Source organism: Cyprinodon variegatus, unplaced genomic scaffold, assembly GCF_000732505.1.
Source record: "Cyprinodon variegatus isolate N-32 unplaced genomic scaffold, C_variegatus-1.0 Scaffold39, whole genome shotgun sequence".
NCBI classification, from domain to species: Eukaryota; Metazoa; Chordata; class Actinopteri; order Cyprinodontiformes; family Cyprinodontidae; genus Cyprinodon; species Cyprinodon variegatus.
The window spans coordinates 480,787-486,786 of record NW_015150492.1 but is presented as its reverse complement, the minus strand read 5'-3'; the positions used below and the strand labels follow the sequence as shown (position 1 = coordinate 486,786).

Sequence of the window (6,000 nt, the reverse complement as noted above, 5' to 3'; positions counted from 1 at the left end):
TTTTTTTTTTTATTGTGCACAAAGCTACGACAAAAATCCGACAAAATCAGGAAATGGAACGGCATGATTTTTGCATATTTTGTTTTTAATTAGCATGATTTTTCTTATTTGCAAATCCTTTTTCCTGAAATTTTAACATGTAGAGCTTATTTAAATCTATTACCTTAGGTTGCTGTAGGCCTTTGAGTGTTCTTTTTTTGTTAGATCTTTTATCTGTTTAATGCATTAATTTAGCCTCCTCTGCCTCTTTGTGTTATTTTGCTTCCTGGCTGTCTTCATCTCCTCCCTCTTCATTCATCCGTCCATCCATCACTGAGGAGGCTGCCAGCGTCTGCCACGCAGCTTATCAAGTCTTGCAGCGCTCAGGCTATGCTAATGTGCTGCTTGTGCTGACACAAACAGTCTGTGTTCCCTGTTTGTCGGGCTTAGCAGACAAAGAGTGATGCCCCTTCAGCGGCCCCCGCACATGTTTGGCATTTACTTCCCTCAAAGCTCCAGTTCCAGTTATGTAGCCTTTTTTTCACATCAGTTCAGTGGCTGCATTCCTGGTCTCTATGCAGATGTTGATGGTTCATGAACAGATTAAAAAGCACTTCTCAGATTACTTAGTCTTCTGCTGCAGAATAGTTTATTTAAATGGCCCAGGCTTTACTTGACACTGACCCTTACATTTCCAAATAAGTCCAGCTCTTCAAAAAACACTTTTTAGCTACTAAGAAATGCTTTGCTATTTCTGCAAGATTTTTGCTGAGCAGTAGTTTGGGAAAGATTTGTGTTTGAATATCATCTCTATAACATCTATAACACAAAATGTCTGGCCATGCATCACACCCAGATTTTTTTTTAGGTCCCTTGAGATCGACTGATAAATTCATAGAACAATGGACTCTTTTTATTTCCGCTATTTCTCCATCAGTACTGGCAAAGCAGTACAGATTCTTAACTTCTTGTAATTAGAAATTACTAGATTTTAATAACAATAACAAAATTATCTTCATGTGTCTGCACAAATGGTTAGAAACCAACTCAATGAGGATGATATGTTCATAAAACACTCTTTAAAAACGTCCAAAAGGTCCTGTCCCACGATGGTCCAGAAATGTTTTAAAAAGTCTTATGACACACCATCTATTCCTGGATCATTGCCAGATACCATCTGAGACTCAGCAGCAGTCAGTTCCTTAAGAATTCTATCCAAACCCAGAGCCTCCCAATCTCTTGGACCCATTTGAGGAAGGCCCTGATGAAGCTCTGCAGCAGCATTCACACCACAGCCGTCCACCCTTAACAAGTCTGTATAAAAGTCCACTGCATGCCTCCTCATCTCCGTTGGGTCTGTGGTCACCTTCCCATCCGGAAGACACACAATCTGTTTTTTTGAAGCAACTGACTTCTCCAGATTAAAAAATAAGGTGGTTGATGTCCTGCAGTCTGGACTAAAGCCCTTTTCGCTCTCTCCTGCAGGAAAGAGTAAAGCCTGTGTTTTGTTTGTTTTTTATCGTAGAAGATCATTTGCTGATCTCCTTGTAAGGCATTTTCCAAGTCTCTTATCTGGTCCTCTAACTCTTGCACTTCTCTCTTGATGTTTGTTATGACACTGGCTGTATATTCCTGACAAAACACCCTAACCTGGGCTTTTCCTACCTCCCACCACTGAAGCCAGACAGAGAAAATCATCTGTGTGGGATCTCAAGTAGTGTAATGTACCAGATTCTGACACAAGATTCAACCACGACAAGTCAGTGACAGTTTATTGAAAAGCAGGGTTAAAGAGCGCCGGCTCACGGGCAGGCAGCTCTCGCTAGCGGGCAGGAACTTCTGGAGGCAGAGGGACATGTTAGAGGCTGCAGTGGCAGGTTAGCCACCTGCTTGTGGCCCGTATCTCCACACTAACTTCACACTAGCTCCAGTAACATTTCGTGTTACTGGCGCTAGCATACACCGTGTAGTATCCCTGCTCATTTCTAACATGGAACGAGACGTCCAGTGTTTGAGTGGGAGAATCCAGAAACATGAACACTTGTCTTTGCAGAGAGTGAACATGTTTCAGTTTGGCGTCCTTACAGCCCAGACTCACCACCAAGAAACTGCTCGCAACTCTAAAGCCTTGTTGGAAATAAACGGGGGAACATCAGACATGGTGAAACCTGAAAAAACTGATTATCCAAGAACAGCCCACTTTCTATGAGTTGACTAACAGATTCCAGATTTTTCAGAAACACAAATACCGCCTTATTCATGTGTGAGGCATATGAGATGTTTCCATGTCCCACCTGTTCTCCTACTGCCAGCAGCACCTGCTCCACCGTAGTGCTGGGCTGCGGCATTATCCTCACCCTATGCTTCAGAGGCAGGGACGGCGCCACCGAGGACGCCATCCCTGTCAAAAAACACGGCCTACCTGCCCCCGAACCACCCAAACGCACAGTAGCGTAGAGTGACAAAAACACATAACAATTAACAAAAAATCATACAGTAAACAGTTTAAAAGAAGAGCGAAAACAAGTTTGAGATTACTCACAAACTCTAAGCCACGCTCTCCACCACCCAACTCCCAGCATGAAATGAGAAAGAGATGTGTACATATGAGTTGGAGTCAAGAATGTTCTCTAGAGACCACAGACCACACCTATATACCTTTATTTTTTTGTACATCACAAATTGCTAAAAAAAATGCAAATGGCTTGTACTTATATCATGCTTTTTTAAGTCCATGGACCTGACCAAAGCACTTTACACTAAATTCAGTCATTCCAGCCACAGCTGCTCTGGGGCTCACTGACAGAAGCGAAGCTGCCATACACTGGTGCCACTGGGCCTTCTGACCACCATCAGTAGACACTGCAGGTGAAGTGTCTTGCCCAAGGGCATAATGACACTGAAAGCTGGAGGCAGAGCGTGCAAGCACTCTGACTGCATTTATAAGCTTTAATATTACTTGCCCACACATAGATATACACCCTCTAAATGTAATGAATTGGTTTACAATGTGAATGATTTATTTTAGAAAACAGTTACATTTGTCATATTCAGAATAAACATTTTGTGTGACAAAGTGTGTTAAAAAGTGTCTTTTTAAGGAAGTAATTATTATAATTTTATAATTTAAAACCATAAATTAACTAGTTAATGTTAATATTACTGATCAAATATCTGATTTAGAGCTACCTGAAGAAGTGCTAACTTGATTACCCCATTTTATTTTGTTATTTTAATTACACTTAACATAAGTAAAAGTAAAAAAAAGCATGTTTACCAACAGAAAAAGACTTGATGATCAACAAGAGCAATAAAAACATAGTATTTAGTCTGAGATGGCACCCAGCGGTGCTGTGATCACTGATGTTTTTAATTCATTTAAATTCATTTTTCCCCAGGTCTATTTATTTGAGACTGTAGGTCCTACTCTTAACTATTAGTGTTTCAAAAGGCTGCTAAGCCAACTTCCAAATCCCTTCTTTGAGTCTTCCATTTGTAGTGACATCTACACAAAAGTGTAATTAGTTGACTCTCAGTACAGTGCAGTAATTTAGCAGAAAATGATTTTTGTAGTTTCACACTGGTCAGGGTTGATCGGAGCTAATTTCTCGGTATGTTTGTAACTTCCATTTGGGCTTTGTGGTGAAGAATTCCCCTTGATCAATAACTTTATATAAATATTCAAAGCCATTTCCTTTCTTTTTTTGTATGAATGGTAAAGAAAGCTAGCAATTTAGCAGCTAGAACTGTGAAAAATAAAACATAAAAGAGCTGAAGTCTGAGATAAGCAAACAAACCTTGCATTGTGAATCTTGAGACATATCCATGCTCAAAAAAGCAGCTGCAGGCTTTTTGATCGATGATGGAAGAAACTTTGGTTTCTTAACAAACTGGAAAGAAAGATTAGATAACCACAGAATGTACTCTTCTCCTTTTCCTGCTCTTTGACTTTCTTATTTCTTGACTTTCCCACAGTTCACCTCTTAAGTAACTCAGCAGCAGTGGCCCAGGGTTGATGAATATTTTAGACGTGGCCTCCAAATATATTCAGACTGTTCCTGCTTAAAACAGTTTTTCTCAGAATTCATTATAAAGAAATAATCAAAAATGATATAAGTCAGAGAGAAAGGTTGTTTGATAAAGGACAAAGCTAGTGGTTGCCATGAAAGTATTCTGTGTACTTAAACATGATGTTTATTTCTCATGTGTTTAGAATGTTGACTAATAACAAGTCTAAAGGGAAAAAGATAATACAATGTAAATTGTAGTTGACAATAAAGTTGATTGATTGATTGTTTGATAATGCTTCTTTTCAATCAAGGATCATTTGCTTGGACTTTTTCAAGCTGTTTAAATGGTAAATGGCCTTTACTTATATAGCGCTGTTTCAAGTCATGAGACTTGACTAAGGCGCTTTACACTACATTCAGTCATTCACCCATTCACGCACACACTGATGGTGACAAATTACATTGTAGCCACAGCTGCCCTGGGGCTCACTGACAGAAGCGAGGATGCCATAAACTGCTACCACCAAGCCATCTGACCACCATCAGAAGACAATGCAGGTGAAGGGTCATGCCCAAGGGCACAATGACACTGAAAGGGAGAGCTTGAACTGTCAACCCTTCGATTTCAGGGCAAACTCTTACATCCGACGCCACTGTCGCCCCCTGTTTAGCAAATTTCCTGAAAAATATAAACACAAAGTCTAGCACAGATACATTCTGGACCCTTCTAATAACATGATATACAAAGCTTAATGTGGTTGAAGATACTTGTTTTAATTCCATGATAGCGAGGCATTTCACAAGATCTTTTTAAGACCTTTTCTTTGAAGCTTTCTTATTGGATAACTAATTACTATTCAACACTGTTGTTCACTCCACGTTATTAAAGCAGGCAATTTTTATGTCAGTTGGTAGTTTTACAAAAGACCACAAAGTTCACATTTGGCATTCCCCCAAAAGTCCATCTTATGTTTATGCTAGATGCGTCTGCGAGGTCTGAGCAGCCAAAGTACACATATTTGCGCTGCCACGCCCCTTGGTGCGGCCACACCTAGGAAAATGTGTAACTGTACGCGGACAGAAATCATGGCGAGCGAGCAGCTCTAGCTGACGAGAGCTTGCGAATGTAAACATTTAGAGACATCAGGTGAATTTGCCCATATATCACCACTGTCAATACATTATCGAAAAGCTCTTGGAGAGAAATGACTTGATGGCATGAAAAGGCTTTGAAAAAGTTGTAAACAGCTGTGTTTTCTACTTGCCTGTGTAGTGCTGCGTTGTCAGGCACCCTTCCAGGAGCTGACCAGGAGGGCAAAAAAGTTGCATAGAATATAAATGCTTTAGTTGCTGTGACGTGCAGCTTATTATCCATGCAGATTGTACCTTTAGGATCCCTCTTATTGAATAACTATACATTTCCCTTAATTCAGATCTTAGCAACAACATAACACAACTATGCAGGTGATACACAGCTATGCATTACACTCCCACAAGGTGGCTGTGAAACCATTTCAACCCTGGATAAATGTATAGACGAAATTAATTCATGGATGCACCAATTTTTTTTTCAGCTGAATCAAGGCAAAATTGGTCATACTTTTGGAACAAAAATAAGTTAGTACAAAGCTTTTGTTACCACAGCTATAGACCACCAATCAGGCTTGAAATCAGAGTGTTGTGATTGACTCGGACCTGAACCTCTAGAGCCACATGAAGACAGTAACAAATTGACCTTCTATCACCTAAAGATCTCTAGGATTAAAGGACAATTTTGGCAAGACCTTGAAAAAACAATTCATACATTACTCTTTTGTAGAATTAGATACTGCAAATGTGTCTTCACAGTTTTGCCTATAAAAAGTATATAAGGCAACTTGGACATCTAAAAAATATATATTTCTATATATTTCTAAACAATTAGATTTTATAATTAAATTTTTATTTGTTTTTTAATGTCTTAATCAAGGCCATTGGGTGGGTGGGGCTGAGCCCTTATGCCCTCTATTGG

At 39.6% G+C, this 6,000-nt stretch overlaps 1 protein-coding gene across 1 annotated transcript in view; it reads left to right on the top strand.

Moving 5' to 3' along the window:
- The window catches only part of b4galt2 (UDP-Gal:betaGlcNAc beta 1,4- galactosyltransferase, polypeptide 2), a 238,203-nt gene that overhangs the window by 77,373 nt on the left and 154,830 nt on the right, over positions 1 to 6,000 (top strand). The window lies entirely within an intron of this gene.